The sequence below is a fragment of the Protopterus annectens genome, chromosome 9.part0, assembly GCF_019279795.1.
Source record: "Protopterus annectens isolate FY-2018-M chromosome 9.part0, PAN1.0, whole genome shotgun sequence".
In the NCBI taxonomy this organism is placed as follows: Eukaryota; Metazoa; Chordata; order Ceratodontiformes; family Protopteridae; genus Protopterus; species Protopterus annectens.
In genome coordinates this window covers 1,763,060,304-1,763,080,718 of record NC_056743.1, presented here as the reverse complement: position 1 = coordinate 1,763,080,718, position 20,415 = coordinate 1,763,060,304, and positions in this window count along the sequence as shown.

Genomic DNA, 20,415 nt, shown 5'->3' with positions numbered 1-20,415 from the left:
AGCTGAGAGACTGAGGCATCTAGAGAGTGAGGACAATGAGAAACTGCGACAATTGCAGGCTGAGGAGAATGAAAAACTGCTATGCCTGAAAGCTGAGGAAAAGGTGAGGCAGAGGCAGTATGAGAAGGAAATGCTGACTCTTCGCCAGAGTCATGGAGGTAATGGGGAATGAGTAACTGGACCCCAGAAGCACAAAAGGTCAGTAAATTTCTTCCACAGTTTAAAGAGGGGGATATTTTGATAGTTTCATTCATATGTTTGAGAGGGTATGTAAACAGTATGATGTTGACAAAAGGCTCTGGGTATGGTTCCTGACTCCCTTACTCCATGGTAGAGCTGTAACTGTGTTGTCTAAACTTGCTGATTGTGAATATTTCGATTATACTGCTGTTAAAAATCACTTGTTAGAATGTTTTAAGCTAACACCTGAAATGTATAGGAACAAGTTTTGTGAGCATTTTGTCTTGAGAACATCCAGCATCACCAGCACTGCTTTGCTCTATATGTAAGTTATTTAGAACAATGTTTTCTCTTGGATATAGCTAGGAAACAGGAAGATTAGACTATTTTGTTTTTCTGTGATGTCAGAACTTTTCTATGGTATTGTTTTAAGTATTTCTCTGTGGTCTCTGAACTCTTGACTAGCACTGTGTAGTAAGTAGTACTGTCTTGTGTTTTTATTATTTATTATTAAATATTTTTAAACCTTTCAACTGTGGCTGTTTTATGTAGAGTTAATTTAAGCTCTAGAGTACATTGCATGTATATAGTGATATTGTACCATGTCACTTTAATAAGCCTTGACTGTTTAGTCACACTTACAATTTGGGCAATAATATTGTACAGAATAATTGGACACCCTTTCAGAAGGGTCTTTGAGTAGCTGATATTAGTGGGTGGTGGCAGCTGGTACTACCATATAGTCTGGGTACAAGGAGCACAGCTGGAGAACCTGTGCCAGCCTTCCCCAGGAGTGTCTGTGTGGTTGTATAAACTCTTATCTCAAAGTGTGTGTGTGTGTGTGTGTGGGTGTGTGTGTGTGTGTGTGTGTGTGTGTGTGTGTGTGTGTGTGTGTGTGTGTGTGTGTGTGTGTGTGTGTGTCAGAGATACTTGGTCAGGGACTCAAAGCACTGGTTGGACAGAGAGGATGCTGGAGGTTTTAGCTTGCCCACTTGGCTGAGATCTGGACAATATACCTGTGCCAGTGGGGAGTCTTATTGGAGACCTGGAGAGAAAGGGAGAAACTAGCCCCAGACTGACTGTGATCTCTGTGTGCTCTTAAGGAAAACTGTACCTTACTGTGTGTGTGTATTTATTATCCTTTCCTATATGGATACCCCTCACTGGTGTTAGTGGTGAGGATTGAGGCTCCTTGATTGCTGGGCCAGTGCATGGGCGTCACATGGAGAACCAGTAGACACCAGGGGTTTGGTATAATTAGTGAATCTTAATGGCACTAAAAGGGATTTGAAGCCTGTACCCTCCCATTGGGGATATTAGTCCTAAGCACCACATCTAGACATCAGGGATGTAACACTTTACAAAAAAAAAGAGGCAGTTACAAAGGGGAGAGTTAAAAGGATTCAAACTTTGCACTCCTACCACAGTAAATCTTAGCATTACCCCTGTGTACTAATTAATAAGTTAGTGCTGTAGTTTTTATTTTTCTTAACATTTATTGAGGATTTCAGGCATTATTCAATGCCTTCAGCAGTTCATGAAACACAAGTGAGAGGGATAGGAAACTTTAGGCATACCTATCATCCTTGTTTTGCAAACAATCGAGAAAAAAATTAATGATGAGAGAAAATCAGGGATGAATTTTAATTATTCCTCCTACAAGCTTAGAAAGTTGGCAGCATAACAGCTTTAGCACTACCCTGAATTTACTGAAAGATACCTGAATTTACTTGAAATATATGAAATGTAAAACTGTGATGCTTGGCATTAGTGAATGACTGTAATCATCTTTGATTTATGAGGGTGGGAAAAAGTAGACATCTGGAATGTTCTCACAACACATGGACAGGTATGGTGTATGTGATATGTATATGTGTGTCTGACTGTGAATATTGTGTGTAGGAGAGTTAATGAGGGGTTACTTGTGTTAATACAGTACATATACAAAGTGTAAGTTTCAAATAGTAGCAATGTTCAGAGAAATTTTACTAAAAGTATACCTGTCTTCAGTGGCATGGATTACACCTCACAGCTAAAGTTCTTGAGGATATTAAGAGTCACATTTAGACACATAAGAAGTAGACTGTGTCTGGGATTTATGATATAATCCTGGCCTCAAAATTATTTTAGGGTTTGTACCACAATATTAGATCCCTAAGTGTTCTTCATAGGTTCATAGGTTCATAGGTAGGTACTAGGCTATTGGCCCTAGGGCCTATATAAGCCTAGCCAAAAAGGTACCCTGGCTTTCGCCACCCAAGAAAATTATTTTCCTGTGCCCCTGTCGAGCAGAGCCACAGAAGTGATCCCCAGGAAGAATTTCTTATTTCCCATTCAATCATCAATATTTTTCTTGAAGAGTGCTAATGAGGAGCTCTGTTTGACATAGATAGGTAGTCTATTCCAGAGTATGGGAAGTCTCTGGGACAGGAATCTATCCCTCCAGCATGTTCTGTTTATTGTGGTGACAAGGTTTAGGTCCCTACAGCATGTAGCTCAGAGGGATTGGGATTTCTTTAAGTGGAGCATGCCCAACAGCTCTGGGTTTGACATAGCTTTGTATATTAGTCAGAGATCGCCTCTGAGTAGGCGATATGCGACGGAGTAAAGCTGGAGTTTTTTGAGACAGTCTGCATAGGGCATCTGTTTGAGCCCAGTAATCCTCTTTGTGATGTATTTCTGTGGCCTTTCCAGTTGTTGTAGATGTCTTGTGAGGTACATACCAAAAGGGGCATTGTACTCTATAATGGGTCTAATGAGTGATGAGTAGAGAGGAACAATGTCCTCTTTTTTTCTGGATAAGAAACCTTTTGTGATGAGGTGTGCCATGTAGAAGGATTTCCTGACCACTGTGGCAATGTGATTATCAAAGGAGGGACTACTGTCCACCTGTGTCCCAAGGTCTCGTATCACACTTTCGGTGTTAAGTAGACTACCGCCTATGTGGTAGTTCATGGGTACAGAGTTTATACCAAAGGGGATGACAATGCACTTTCTGGCATTGAGCTTGAGGCCATGGCTTTGACACCAGGCATCTGTCTCAGTGAGGCCCTTTTGTAGGATGTCCACATCATTAGGAATTTCGATTATGGCTCCTACTTTGCAGTCATCTGCAAACTTCATTAGTCAAAGACCTTCTGTGTTAGCCTGTACTTCAGAGAAGTAGATACCAAACAGGAGAGGACCCGGGAATGAACCTTGTGGTACTCCACTTGTCACTGATCTGAAGTTGAATTTGGAGTCTGCTACTTTCACAGTGTGGGTTCTGTCCATGAGCCAGTTGGCAATCCATCTTGTGACATAGGGATTTATACTTAGTTTAGTGAGTTTATCTATAATTCCAGAGTGGGGGATGGTGTTCAAAGCCTTGGAGAGATCTAGATAGGCTGTGTGAATCACCTTACCCTCATCTATTGCTTTGGTGTCTGCTTCAAAGAAGTCTATCAGGTTTAGGAGACATGATCTGCCTTTTACAAACCCGAACTGGGTGGGGTCCAGAGTTTGGAGATTACCAATGTCTTTGTTTATGAGTTCCATGATGATATATGGCCTTGCAGACCAAGCTCATCAGGCTAATGGGGCGGTAGTTCCCAGGGTCCGTCATGGCTCCCCCTTTGTGGAGTGGGATAACCATTGTGGTGCGCCATTCAGTGGGCACAAAGCCTGAGGTGAGGTTATGATTGAACATGGTACTTAGGTGGGGAGCCAGTTTATTCTGTAGTACGTGTGGAACACAGCCTGGGATATTGTCAGGTCCCATGGATGCTGTGTTCTTGGCTTTGGAGAGTGTGTTTTTTACCTGTACAGCCATGATTACAGAAACTTTGCATTCTTCCGGTATAGAGATGGACCCTCTAGGGGGTGAGAGGGAGGTAAAGTTAGCACTGAACCTATCTGCCAGGATGTTGGCAATATCAGTTGGTTCTGTATATTTAGTGCCATTGTGCTGTAACTCAGAGCAGATCTGAGTGTTGCCATTGAGATTCTTGACATAGCTATAGAATTCTTTGTGGTTGACTTTAGAGTCAGTGGCAATTTTGTTTTTGTAACTAGCTTTGGAGGATTTTATGAGGGATCTTAGCTTCTTACTGAGGCTGACCAGGGAGTTCCTCCAGCCATGGGATTTTACTTTTTTTTTCAACAGTTTCTTTCTTCTGTTGTAGAGTTTGTTTATGGCAGAGGACCACTAGATCGGCTTCCTTTTTTTGGAGGATAGCATCTTGGTTCGGTTAGGGATAGCACGATCCACGCACTCGTGTAAGTGCTTATAAAGTGCATTTCTGTAGGATTCAGCAGTCATACCTTTATCGTCCGTCTGCATGGGTGTCATGAAGTTTGCCACTTCTGTCTTAAGAAGCGTGAAGTTGGCTTTGGAGAAGTTTTTTACGGTGGTTTCCTTAATGGGGGGTGGGGGCGGGATGTGCTTGTGGTCGGATCTGACCAACAAGGAATTGACCTCTGGTGTGGATCACTGGTCACCCATGTTGGTAATGACCAGATCTAGGATATTGCTGCCCCTGGTGAGGGTGTGAATAAGTTGATCCAAGGCATTGGAATTTATAAATTCCAGAAAACGTTAAGCAAAAGATTTGGTATATGAGTAGTTTTCCCAGTTAATGGTGGGGTAGTTGAAATCGCCCATTATTAGGGTGTTAGGTTGAACCCTAATATTTTCCAGTGTATCAAGAAATGAGGAGTGGGAATCCTGGGGCATGGTGAGGGGTCTGTAGCAAGCTACAATTTGGATTGTGGTCTTGCCCAGAGTTAGTTGCACTTGGATAATCTCGGATGCATTATGCTGTGCAACTAGCCTGGAGGTGTGGATATCCTTAATGAATATGGACACACCTCCACCTTTAGTGCTTCGGTCCAGGTTAGGTGGTCGAAAGGTGTGGTATGAATTATAGCCTGGTAATGCAGGGGTGCTCTCTGGAGCTTTGAACCAGGTCTCTGTCACTGCACAGATGTCGATGTTCTCCATTTTAAGGAGTGCCTCGAGTGAGTGCATTTTGAGGTTTAGACTTCTAGCATTGATTAGCATTACCCTCAGATTTTGCTTGCTTATACCTGTTATGGTGGTGAATTTGTCATTTGAACCTTGCCTAAAAAAGGTACTATAGGGGTGGCAAGAGCCTTAGCCAGTATCCGGAATCCCAAGGGCGGCAGGTGCAGGCCATCTCTGGGAAAGCATCGTGGTCTGTCGATCATGTTATCCCAGGCAGACAAATACTGGAGCCCCTTAGAATGACACCAGAAGCTTAGCCAATTGTTGAAGTCAATTATTTTGTCCTTGTACTGTGGTATCATTCTGGGTGATGTCAGGATGCTACTCAGGGCTAGGGTCATACCTGCCTGGGCTACAAGATCGAAGAGCACCTCCATGTCTCTTTTCATGCAGTCCAGGGAGGTACATCTCAGGTCATTCACACCAACATGGACAATGACAGAGTCATATTTGTACTTGTTGTGGAGTGACCTGAGTGTGTGCATTATGTGATGGATCCTGGCACCCAACAGGCAGCTGACAGTAACTTTCTCCTTGTTTAGCCTGGTGAGTGGAACATCAGTGTACCTGACTAGAGAGTCACCTATGACTAGAGTGTTGGGTACGTTGTTGTGCCTTATGGGCTGTGGTTGAGTGGCACACTGAGTCTGTGGGCTATGTGTCATTTTGGTTGTGTTGGGGGGTGGAGTTTGATTGCGTTTCTGCTTTGGAGGTCCCTGTTGCTTGGGCAGGTTTTTATTGAGAGCCTCCACGAATGTAGGTGTGTGTTTTGTGTTTCTATGTGTGTGTTTTGGTGGTGTAGGTTTTGAGGGACTATGTGATGGGTGTGGTGTGGTGCAAGTGTTTACCTTCTCCTCTTGACTGTCTAGTCCAGTCTTGGGTGAAGAGAGCTTTGCTTCCAGTTTGGCTATATAAGTGCATCTCTCACAGGTTGTAGTGTTGTGTGGTAGGAGGAGAGGGTTGTCTGTGTACATGAGGCAATTGCTGCATTGCTCCAAGATGCCCAGATTCATCAGGGAGACAGGAGAAAACACCGGGAGCTGACCTTTAGACATGCCTGGGTAGGTGCTTATTTATTAAGTACTAAAAACTGCTTTCCTCTAGACAAGTGAGGAAAGTTGAGTGCTGTAGTCATTTGTAGCTTATTTAGTGCTTACGAGTTCTCAACAAGTGCTGAGCTCAAAGAAACAGGTTTGAGTGCTGAAACTAAAAAACGGGCTAGTTCTAAGAAACAAAATTAAGCTAGAAGGCTTCCCTCCAACATAGAAAGTCTTGGGGGCTCAGAAGCTTACAAATAGCTCTGGATACAGCAAATCTGTATGTGGACTAGACTACTTACAGGAAAGGTAGGAAACAAGCTTAGCATATTTTTTTCTTTCCCAGATACTCTCTTTGTACACAGTAAGAGTGACTAAAATCAGAATATGATCTCACTGCACTCAGTTGAGTGAGCAAATGAGATAGGCCCAGAAGGAGTAGCCAAACACAAATTTACAAGAGGGGCGTGCAATTTCAAAGCCACCAAGATTAACACCATTCATCCCATTTTAAAACTAATAAATGCTGTCAATACATGAGTCAAGCAATTGCAACTGTTTGGAACATGCTCCCTCATATAAGTCAATCCAAAACTCCGATTGCATTTAAAAGTCATCTATATTCTTGGGTTGACATCAATGCTTTTACTATAGATTTATTGCTGAATGTACTCCATGATGGCCTTTAAAGTGTGAACACAGGTATTTCATAGACCTGTGAAACCTAGGAAGCATCACATTTGGGGCCTTCTTACGCTGCTCTCTTTGCATCAACGACAATGCCCAGATTCAAAGATGAAGCCCCAGAGTAAGACTGAAATTAGTCCACTGGGATCAGTGCTGTATCCAGGTTTACATATTCAAAATAAATAAAAAAAAAAAAAAAAAAAAAAAAATCAGCTGACATGAAAGATGGATGTTTATCCTTTTTTATAATCTCAGTAACCTTCTTAGGGTTTCTGTGCCTCTCCTTCCATTGATACAAAAAGCAATTCTAGAAGTCAGGAGAGGGGTCCACTTTTTAATTTTGAAACTCCACAGTCTTGAAGTTCACAATAGCGAGCTCTGTACGGATATCTCCGTTAAAACATTCTAACTTTCAAAAATTTGATCATATGGTGTCGACCATATGACAGTCAAACTTTTGAAAGTTCGATCATCTAATATAGACCCCAGGAAGGACTACTCACTAAGAAGTTTTACTTGGCTAAATAGTAAAAAACATCCCTTTAGGCAGCCAAGCACCCCTTTTGAATTCAGTATCTTGGCCATCCCACTTGTTCTAGAATATCTATGAGATAGGCCTGTCTTATTTTCTAGAAATGTGTACATCTCTACATTCTAAGCATGCATTCTTATGTTGTCCAGGTTTCATCAGATGCTTCAGATAAAGCTTTTCTAAAGGCAGTGCACTTAAACCTTCTCTGGCTGTACTTTCTACAGTGTGGGATTTGAATTATGTGAGAGAAAGCATAACTTTGTCATCTTTTCAACCTGCTACTTCAATTGAGTTCTTCTTTTGGTAAACACTTTTTCCCTGAGTCAGGGTCTTCAGACAGGAAGATTTCTAAGTTTCGAGGTCTAATGTGCTGAATGCCCAATACAAGACTGCACATAAGAAGGGCGTCTGAGAGGGGTAAAGGGCTAATATTTTCCCTGAAATGTTAAATACCATACACATCAGTTTTCTTTTTACAGAAAAAAATGGAGAAAGAGAGTCTTTTGCATATCCTAGTTGTACATAGTTTAAATAATATGTAGGTAGAAATAAAGATACTAGATAATCAGTTTGTGAAAGTTGGTCTTTGAATAAATAAACAACACTGATCATTGTTATACTTTTTATGGCAAGTATTTATTCACGTGTTTTCTTTCTTAAATAGATAATAAGGGTTGTAAATACAGTGGGGGTAATTTCAACTTTATTAAAATGTTTGAAATATTAAGCACTGTTATTAAAGTGTAATATAAATGTAAAAATGCCTGAAATAAAGAATGAACACAAACTCACAATAGATAAAATATGTTATATGGCCATTACTAAAAGCCAGGTCAAAAGGTAAGTTTTGACTTATTCATACTTACAAGCAGTAAATGAGGCATTACATTCCTGAATGCTTGCAAGATGGACAGCAATTACCAAGAATTCAGAGATAATTTAAATGTGAGAAAAATCCTTTAAAATGATCAAGAATGGCAACCTTTTGTCTTATGTGTAACAATGTTAAATATTACAGATTTGGCCCTTCAGTTAAGTTACATTGAATCACTGGTATTGTGTGCGGTCTGCATTTCAGTCCCTGTTGACTTGAATAGGACTAGTCTAATCACAATTCAAAACACCAAAAACAAACATGGAAGAAATGGCTCACTGAAAGCTGGAAGTACAGGTGTCAGAACTGTACTTAAAGTAAAATTCCCTTAAAAACTTTTTTAAAATCACTGCTCCTAGATTTGAAATCCAGTCCTTTTATTTATACATAAAATGACAAGTGCTTTCATCTTTTTATGTGAAATATTTCATCAGAGAGACAATCAAATTACACTCATGCTTAAAAAATATTTTAGACCAATAAAAATTGTGATTTTCAAGCCTCCTAACAAGCTCCACCCAATTCATAAAACACTTTTACTTCATAGCAGTTTACAAAACTTGAATGACACACTGTTGTGAGGTTAGCTTAACAGTCAAGTTATCCACCCCACAAGCAAAAAGTTCAAGGTTTGACTCTCATTTGGGGCAAGCCACCAAGCTCCAGATGCCCCACCATAGCACTCAGCACCAGGCCATAAAGACTAGCCTTTATAAATATAAGTTCAAACTTACCATTGAATGTTGCTCCTCAATAAAACCAACTTAAATACATTTACTATCTCTGTAGAACCCTTAGTTTTAATAAAGTGCTGGAATTGCCCTCAATGTCAACATATTCTTGTTAAGAAGGATTGCTTTATCTCAACCCATGAAATCAAAATTAGAGGGCATTTTGACTGCAATACAAAATGGTTGGTATAGTGTGCACTTTGTTCAGCATGTACATGCTTTTACATTGGTAAGACAGAGAGAAGACTCCGGTTGAGAGTATATGAACATATTTATGACATTAAAAAAATTAAAATACAAGTGCACTGTTTAAACATGTACAGCAAAACACTACCCATTGTTTTAAATTCATCATACTTGAACAAACTGCAGTGAATGAAAGGGGGGACCTTGAACTTTAACCCTTGAAAAGCATGAACTGGTTTGGCAACTTTATTTGAATGCTGATATCCAGCCAGGTTTAAATGAAAATGTATCAATAACTTGTTTATTAAAATATCTAACTAACTGTAGATATCTTGACTGCTAAGCTAACCTCACAACAGTGTGTCATTCAAGTTTTGTAAACTGCTATGAAGTAAAAGTGTTTTATGAATTGGGTGGAGCTTGTTGGGAGGCTTGAAAATTGCATGATTTTATTAAGTGATTTTTATTGGTCTAAAATACTTTTTAAGTATGAGTGTAATTTGAATGTTTGTCTGATGAAGTCTTTCACGTAAAAAGATTTAAGTGTTCATCATTTTATGTATAAATGAAAGGAATGGATTTTAAATCTATGAGCAGTGATTTTAAAAAAAAGTTTTACAATTCTGGCGCCTGTATTTCCAGATTTTAATGAACCATTTGTTCCAAGTTTGTTTTTGAATAAGACTAGGCAGCTCACAGAACTGCTGCAGCAGACATTAAGCAGTAAACAATGCAAACGGTGCTGTAGGTGTGAATGAGTTAAGGGACATCTTGAAGCAGATCACAATGGGACACTCCTCAGACTAGCACGGTAATAAACTCTAGAGGTATGAGGCTTGGTAAACAATTTTCAAGATGCTTGCTTTTCAAGCCATAGCCTGGGAAGTACTAACAGCTCAGCTTGGCAAAGTGCAAACACAAAACAGACATCAGGAGACAATAAACTGCTTAGGATAGTTGAGCGGACTAAGATGCTAAACTCAAATCTAAATTCATTTACTCACGAAAAGTGGCCAAGTATGTAAGTCAGGCTCAAATTATAGTCGAAAACACATCTGACACAGATATCCTCCAGAAGGGCCTCACAGAAATGGATAACTGGTGCCAGAGCCATGGCCTGAAGTTAAGCAAAAAAAATGCATAGTCATTACCCAAAAAAAACAAGGTTACTAAGCTAGCATATAGGTGGCAATCCACTGAGCACAGAAAAAGTCATCATCAGGGATCTGACCCAAGTTTGACGCTAGCCCCTTCTTAGTGACACTGTTGCTAAAGTAGTTAGGAAAAGCTTCTATAATGCCCTGATCATGATTAGATTCAGGGAGATCTAGGGAGGTCATCTGTCCCTGTACTCATTAGACCTATGATTGAGTACACGTGCGGCTGAATATCTTGCTTGAATGTATCTGACTGCAACGAACCTGCAAAGGCCCCCACCCCTCCAAACCAAAACCAAAAAAATAAACAAAAAAAATAAAATATGATGATGCTGAACTCAAAGAAGAACTCCAGCTCTATTTATACCACTTGCTCCTCTGGTGACCTGGCATGTATATATAATAAGGCCAAAACCAGGAGATCCTCAAAACACCTTCCTCAAAAGAAATCTCAGAACCTCAGAACCACACGGGGGGCCTTTTAGAAATTATCACCCAGAGATAAATACATGCTGGAGGAGGACAGATTCATCACCCAGAGACTCCCATGAACTGGAACAAAAAATCCCCTTAAGCCTTGTTCAAGAGAATCCTTATTCCAATCTTGGAGAATGAAGAATGGATGGGAGATCAGACAGTCATTGCTTGAGGGATTACCAGACAGAGATCAAACTAGTTAGGCAGGCAGGGTTAATAGGCATAGTTTTTATTAAAAGAAAAGGGAGGCAGATAAATATAAATGAGCTTCTAAAGATATTTAACCTTAGAACATATAGTAAATAACACGATACCAGAATAATCTCAAATTGGAGAGGTGTCATGAAAAACTCCAAAATATGTGAATGAGATGTTGGCAGCACTGTATACCAGTGAATAAGTATTGGAGTTTTTAATTAGTTGCAAAGAGTCTATTTCTGTGTTGATAAATCCAGAGTAAAATGTATTAAAACACTCAGGGTGAGATGATAATGTAAATGCATGCACAAAACTTGAGACTCCCTCAGAAGAAAGAAAACAAAATTGCACACATAAGAAGAAATCCAGCATATTGCAGTCATAAAAGATAAATAGTGGAAGCGGCAAAACAAAGAAATCCCTCAAAGATATTCAACAGAACAATGGATCTTCATAACACATATTCCTGCAACAGCAAGCCTAACTGCTATTCTCACATCGTATTTGATTTCTTTACTATTATATTTGTTTACATGTTACAATTGTATGTAGTGTAGCCAAGTTTATTTTTTTGTTTTTTAGTTCATTGCAGATATATTATATAAATGGTTTCTTGTAATAAGAAATAAACATGACATGAGTTAACAATTTATTTGAAGGCATGCAACAGACCGAATTATAGAGATACTTTTGGGGAAAGGCACTGCCTGCATGAAGGGGACCTATGACTATTGGAATAATCAATAACGTCTGTGAACACAAGCACATTTTGCATAACTATTGCAAAAGTCACTCTGTCACCATCTCTTTCTCTCTTCTCTCTCTTAAATTTCTAGTTGTGGTGATGATGACAACTTACCAGTCATGTGGGGAGGGAGTTGGTATACCCCTGCTACAAGAATGCCATATGAGGAAGATGAGGAACTGGCTTCTGAATTTAGACTTTGAGAGGGGATATAAGCCTGTCAAGGAGGACACAGTCCCTGAGAACTGTACAATTGTGAAAGTGTGCGTCTGTACTGGGCCAGCATAGTGGGCATTGCACCATTCTTTCCAGCTGTTAGGGTGATCTTTGTATGTTGGAGATTAAAAGACTGGTAGGGAATTGTAGCTTGGTGGTTATGGGCTATGCAAAGGGATCAGGGAGTGGACATGTCATGCTGCTAGAAGGGGCTATTGCAGAGTTAGTCATTTAAGTTAATAAGTACTTTAGCCACCAAGGATGGAGTGTAAGGGGGTACATAGACAACTCCTGTTGGTTGTTTATGATGGTCAATTGACTAACTCCCTCTTGAAGTTCCAAACTCTGATACAATAACTCCTGTATGCTGCCTACTCATTGGAATAGTCTGTTTCTTTTCCTATCTCCCGTTCACAGGACAACATCTTTCTACAGCTCTGTAAGTCCTGCAGTAGTCTTGTGGTCTGCAATCTTCAAATTATCCCATTAATACTAAGCTAAATGTATATGCAATTCCACAGCATTCCAGTAAATTCTACAGTAGTCTTGTGGTTTGCAATTTTCAAATAATCGCATTAACAAAAAGATAAATGTGTATGCAATAACACAGCAGTCCAGTAAGTCCTGTAGTAGTCTTGTTGTCTGGAATCTTCATATAATCCCATTACCAGTAAGCTAAATGTATATACAATTTCACAGCAGTCCAGTAAGTTCTGTAGTATTCTTGTGGTTTGCAATCTTCAAATAATCCCATTAACAATAAACTAAATGTGTATGCAATTCCACAGCGGTCCAGTGAACCATGCCATAAACAAACATGCTTTCATCATGCATAATGGACTTTCTTTTCAGTACACAGTTTACTGTCTATGTGTTTATCATTTGTGCACCCTAGGAAGTACCTTATGTAGAAAATCTCAGTGACTGCAGTAATAAGAAGTATTTGTACCCAACTTTTTGGCTTTTAAATAGATGTTTATTTACAATGAAAATGCAAATTACAGAATTATATAAATCATTCAACACTGAGAGGTCCTTTTCCTAAGTTCATTTTAACAATGTCAGTATTCCAGAATCCATAGCATTTCCTCAAAACTGATCAATAAACACACAGCACTTACAAATATCAGTCTTTTCCAATCACATCGCTTCTTTATTCCACAGGCATGGATAATACCATCAATTAGTTTCTCTTTATAGAACAATAGTTTTTGTTCCTGATCCTTCTCCAGTTTTCAGGTACACCTTCCAGGCTGCCTTTGTCCTTTACAAATATCTCCATTGAGATGCCACTTCAGAGACATCTATAGAACCAGAGGTCAGGAATCTAATTTTTCCAAGTTGCAATGACCATCCTGTACACCCAGAAGCATCTACCAAGTTTGTAGCTGTTATGGAGACTTGCCCCCCCCCTCTCTCTCTGTTTCTCCCTGACTTGCCTGCCCAGTCTGTATTTGTCTTTAATGACCTACCCTTTAGTAAACACAACTTTACAAACAGTAGCTTTACCACTGCCACAAGCACTGTGTTCTCTAGGCCCAGCAGTCACTGTGTTACACTTCCTACTCAATAAAACTCTGATCTTCTTTGTCTTTATTCAATGATATTCTGTGTATGTAGTGTCCAAGTCAGGCACAGCTTACTAGTAATGAGACTGATTGCCGTGTAGAGTATATACAAAAATGCACTAGACCAGAATTTTGCAGGAAATAGGAAGGAAAAATATTGATAATGGATAAAACTGGACTGAGCATAATTTGCATTTATGAATCCAAACCTGGGTCATGTTCAGTCCAGTGTTCTCCACTATTGATTAGACTATTAATGTTTTCTGTGAAAAAGAAATGTTATGGAATGTCAGCTGTTTTAGTAGAATGGAGCACATGTGGATTAAGTGTAAACTGGAATGCCTTTACATACATTTTACATTGCTAGTGGTAATGAGTACATAGGCTGAACAACTACAACATCCACAAACTAAATAAATGCAGTGAGGCACTTATAATACCTTTCAACCACAGGGGGATCTGATACTCTGACCACCTTCAAACCGGGAACCAGGATCACAGTATCTACAAATCAGTTTTAAGTGACCTGCAGTTTTTATGTTTCACATAGTAAAGTTTGTTAAGCAATGAAGTATTCAATGAGACTGCTGACCATGGAGAAAACTGGGTTGAAACAGTGTGTTTGTGATAGTGATTTTAAATGTTACGACTGAGCTTGTATGTGTACAACCACGCTTCTGCTGTAACACTTCAACTGTCTTCCAAATACACTGTTTAGTCCAGTGTTCTCCTTTATCGACAGAAAAATAGTAAGCCAAAAATGCTGAAAAGATAAACTCTCTTGTTGGCAGAAATATGGAAGGACATTATGTTAGTAACTCAAATTATGCCTTTGAGTACACAAATGTGGATGACACAAGCATTACAGGATGATTAATTGAATATAAACCAATATGTGAGAAAAAGAGGAAATGTGGGCCTAAATAAGTACCATATTTGTTGTGCAGAGTCTCACTATACAGGACTAGTAGTTTTAGTGCAATTATGGATGACTTGGTGAATGTTTGTTGAAAGAGCAGAACTTCACTGTGAAATGAAAACATTTAAACCACAGCACAGATTTCTGCATTATGTGATGGGTAACAACTAACAAGATGTACTGGTTGTTACACAGATTATTAGCACCACATAAATTTAAAACACAGCCATTTAATGACATATATAAGAGCCCATATAATAAAGAGAAGTGAGACTATATTGGAATACATGGAAAATTGAAGCACACCCTCTCTACTCGTCCCTCATTAGACCTATTATAGAATACAACGCCCCATTTGGTATGTACCTCACTAGACACGTACAACAACTGGAAAGGCCACAAAAATGCCTCACTAAGAGGATCTTAGGCCTTAGACAAATGCCCTATATGGACAGACTCAAAAAACTCCAGCTATACTCTGTCTCTTATCACCTACTTAGAGGCGATCTCTGCTTGACCTACAAAGCCATGTCTGACCCTTAGCTGCTACATATACTACACCTAAAGATGTCCCCAATCCCTCCATGCCACACGCTCCAGGGACCTAAACATCATTACCACAATAAACAGAACATGCTGGAGGGACAGGTTCCTAACCCAGAGACTTCCCATACTCTGGAACAAAGTTCTCATTCACGTCAAGCAGAGCACTTCACTGGTCCTCTTTAAGAGAAATCTTGAAGAGTGGATGGGCAATAGGAAGTTCACCCTGGAGATCACTTCAGTGGCCTTGCTTGACAGGGGCACTGGGAACTAACTTTGGGTGGCATGATGCCAAGGAATCTTCTTGGGCTCAGCTTATATAAGCTCCAGGGCTGATAGCCTAGTACACACCTATGAACTATGAACACCCCTTGTCAGTCTGTAACAGGATTGCCTGATTCTTTAAGGCACATATTTGTATGTGATGTACTTTGAAGAAATGTACAAGAAAAAAACTGTTAAGGTATGCTCTGATGTTAGAGGAAGACTTAAATGTTGCAGTTTCCAAATAAGTAGCTACAAAAGACACTGCGATTTTGGACTCAGTACAATTAAGGGTGATAGTAATCAGGCTATACAATGGACAAAAAGACAAATGCATTACACTAAAAAACTGAATCCAAACTGTTACTGGTTTAACAGGAAGGTCATTAAAATGTCACAAGGAAAACCATAAAGTGTCTGGATGTGGAAATGTGGTAAAACAGTCACAAAGTGTAACTTAAAGACAGGCCCTTATATTCATAAACATGTCAGTTCCATACATGTGAGTTACACAGTGTGCTTTCTACATGAACCTAACTGGCCTGATTCATAAACATGATCAGACCAGTAGCTGCACAATGGAACCACACACAGAGCTCTGGTGAATCCGGACCATTTTCAGAGTTTGTATCCTTAGCTTAGTTGTACTTGGTATTCTGCTATGCAACCCCCTTTACATACCAGCAACACACTGAATAAACTGAAACATTTCGACCATTTGGTAGAACACTATATGTAGAGCACTTTCCAGCTTCAGTATGTGCAGTACTGGCCACATGCAGTCTTCTAATGTTTATATCACTAGCCAACAGCCAAACAGGTCGTCTGGCACAAAACCATCGCACTAGGAAGAAGAAATGTGTCACTAATCAGATGCCTGAGCAGTTGTTTTACATAGGTCTGTACTGTCCAGTGATAAGAGATGTGTAGTTATGTCACATTTGACATTTTTTGCAGAGCTGGACATCTTTGACTAATATGTTAATGAAGTGGTTTTGTGGTTTGGGGGCTTCTACTCACACAGACTATGACTTAGGGGTTCAGTTTGTATAATGGTTATGCCCTAGGTTCAGGGTACAGATGATGAAATGTGTTTAAGACAATGATATGCTTTCATGCATTGTTTACTTTGGATGTTGTTGCACAGAAAATGTTTAACTATGCAGAACATGTGCTTTTCAGGGTCATTGGTACAGTTAGCTTTCTTTTCTGCAAAAGTAACTGTCTGACTCTAATCCTTAAGATTCATCAGTAGTTATTAGGCATACAGTCCAGGAAAAATAAGGAATGTGATCCAATTTTTCCAACTGACCCAGATTGCTCAGAGTTGCACAGCAAGCAAATGGGACTGAAGGAATCAAATCCCAGGCTATAGGAAGCAGCTTTTTAACAGCTTTGGCATCAGGATGTCTCCATTCTGTGTTATGTGTTAAAGGGTGGGAAGCTGGCATAATGATTAAGGTGTTTACCTTACAGACGCAAGGTGCAGGGCTTGAGTCTCACATGGGGTAATTGGTTAGGCTTAAAAAGGCTTACAAAAGTGGTTAGCTTAGTATTAATCAGTGAACAATTATTTGTTTTTCAACATTTTGTATCTGAGGTATGTTCATTCACTTAGTTACTAGACACTCATTGAGTCCACTGCAATGCCCAAATGTCACTCAGCAGAACAGTTTCATACTGCTCTCTGGTTTGGGTCATCGTTATGCAGTAATGTGCTACATGCACACAATCTAGATTAGATGTGACAAAGGGAATATAGGCATTACTAAACTACTCAGCATTTTTTCAAAAATTCTGGGACTGAGAGAAGGTGATTCTCACATGGGGTAATTGGCTAGGCTTAAAATGGCTTATAAAAGCAGTTAGCCTAGTACTAATCTATGAACCAATGAACAATTATTTGTTTTCCAACATTTTGTATCTGAGGTATGTTCATTCAGTTAGTTGCTAGATGTTCATTGAGTCAACTGCAGTGCCCAAATGTCAATGTAAGTATCCTTATTTGTACAGACACCCCACAAAGTACACTTAGACTGTGGCTTCCAGCTCAGAAGAACAGTTTCATGCTGCTGTCTGGTTTGGGTCATCTTTATACAGTAACGTGTTACTTGCACACAATCTAGATTAGATGTGACAAAGGGAATATAGGCATTACTAATCTACTCAGCATTTTTTCAAAATTTCTGGGATATAGAGAAGATGAAGAATAAAACCATAGTAGGATGAATACGTGGATTGAAGACTTTGGTAGTATGAGTGGTAATGCACTGGATTGTCACGGACTTATATAGAAAGATACTTATAGAGACCAGGGACTATGTAAGTGGATTAAAACAGAAATACTCCAGAATGGTTTTTCAAAGTGGCTGTTTTATGCAGGGTATCCAGGTTTGCCCTTCTTAAAGTGCATAATAGGAATGTTGTTGTTCCCGAGTGTATGCAGCTTGTGAAATGCACCTGATACTGCTTCACATCCATCAGGCTTGGCATATAGGGCCCATTACGGCTTTCATTTAAAACATAATGCACATGCTTAGAATTAATTGAATGCTACTTTTGAAAAAAGCAATTTTGTGCTCAAGAAATTGCTGTTACATTAGGAGTACCACTTACAGCTGATGTGGTATTTGTGCCTTTTTTATCATGTTTTAGGTAATGCTTCCCTTTTATGTATCCTGTTCCTCCAATCATTATTAAGTGCAGACAAAACAATATTAGGTGAACTCTAACTGACTAGCTATTGAGTGACTTAATTAAGAGGTTTGTTTTTTTTATTTTTCACAAAATCTGCTTCTCAGTTAGGTTGTTCTTGCATATAGAAAAAAATCTCTGTTGTCTGTAATGTTCAGACAAAATCTGAATGTAGAAACTGGGGCACACAGCCATTCAAATTGGTTCCATCTTCTTTGCTGTGGCAGTTGTTCCATCATGCGGCATCTCCAAATCCTATATACCAAGGCGTTTCCAGGGATTTTCTCCTGCCTTTTTCCCATAGCACCCCCAGGAATGCCTCTATGACAGGGCTAGCAGTCCCTTAGCCTACAACATTGTATGTTAAGCAACAGTCTTGCAGCATCGTTTGGTCACCAGCATATGAGATGGGAAATTAAAGATCAGTTTCAGGGGCCAACATTAAAAAGAAAGTGTCTTCTAATCCTTTCCATTTATACAATCTGCCTGCGGGTTTTTTTTGTTTTTATTTCTTTTATTTTTAGGCTTGCTACGACATTTTCAAGTGGTTACCATAGTAACAGCTCAACAGTGAAAACCAGTTTCAAAGAATTTACATTTTTTTGTTTTTTTATTCTGCACATGGGACTATTATTCTTTCCCCCATAGAACACGTATACTGCTTTACCATACCCAACTCTCTCTGTCTTTCTCTAAGTATGGAACTATGGTTAAGCAAAGGACTGGCTTTGCTTTAAAGCAGATACAACAACAAGAATGGCGATCACTCTGTAGTCCCCAAATTCCTTAAATTAAAAATGACCTTGCTTCTTTGTTTTTTTAAGTAAGTAAATATTCTCTCCATGTTGTACTTCAACCTTCTTTGTCATGGCCACTTGCTTTTTCTTTTATTTAATGAATAATATAATGGCTGCTTTGGCTTAGTTTGGATAGCCATGTTTACCTTGCTTCTTTTGGAAATGCGCACTTATTCTGTAATGGAATATTTAAAGAAAATTTCTAGTTAGATTTTTGTGCAGTGGATTTTTTTTCCTTATTATTTTTTTTTCTTTATAGGAGCAAGGAATATGGCATGCTGATACCAGAAAGTAGCATTTTAATAAAAAGAGAATTACATGAATATTGTCTAAGAATAAGTAATACATTTCTTCTCTTCGCTCAAAAAAAAAAAAAAAAAAAAAATTTTATATATATATATATATATATATATATATATATATATATATATATATATATATATATGCATTGCACACGTGTGTGTGTGTGTGTGTGTGTGTGTGTGTGTGTGTGTGTGTGTGTGTGTGTGTGTGTGTGTCAGAGAAAGAATGTTTGAATGCTGTGTATTTGTGCTGATAAAGATGCAGAAGTTATAATGATATTAGTGACATTCTGTTTAATAAAGTGCTGAAAGGCTGCTCTCATTAATATTACATTTCCTACTTTTATCCTTTCTAAAAAAAATGTATTTATACAACATGTAGTAGAGAACCTTGTGTTACCTTTAAAATAATACTTTTTGTAAGTTATCTTCTTTTTATAGAATATTTTCACATATATTATATTGCTGTCTACATGCTGCATACAAAACATAGTTCTTAAGGGGTGCATAATTCTGACTAATGTTCCTTACTGAAATGCAATGCTGATATGTGGTAGTGGGTGAAAGTAATGTATTATATATTATTTCCCATTGACTGAATGCCTTTAACATCTATAATTCCCATTACTACAACTGTAAACCCACACAATATTACAGCACTTTTTCAGAAATACAACACTGCAGTGTCACAACACCCAAAGACAGATACCTTTAAATCCCCCCCCCCCACATCTCCTTCATCTCTGATTATCCATCCTTATGCTCCATATTGACTCTTCTGGTCTTTCTTATGAGAGAGACCCTGCTGTATGATGTTTGCCAGGTGAGCCTTCCCATCCTAGTAAGGTTACCACCCCCTGGAGAACAAGAGTTGGGGGGGGGGTTATTTTTATAATACTAGGAGAGGGGCATTCTTACTGGGCGGAGCATGACCGAGGTCCTGGGTTCGAGACTGACAGTGGGAATTTATTTTGGGTTGGGAGTGTGGCCTAATGGTTAAGGTGTTTGCCTTACAAACACAAGGAGCAGGGTTTGAGTCTCACAAGGGATAATTGGCTGGGCTTAAAATGGCTCACAAGGGCAGTTAGCTTAGTACTAATCTATGAATCTATCTATGAACCTATCACCAGACAAGCTCTTGACTCCACCCACCTGCTGCCCAACTTTTGGCAGTTTGGTTGCATCAGTGGGATTAATGACCAGTCCCTACTGGACAGTGCCATAAGCGAGAGAACCCCCCCAGAAGAAAGATAAAGATAGGTGGTTCTGGCTCTTCATTCCTTCTTCCCTCACCTGGATCCTA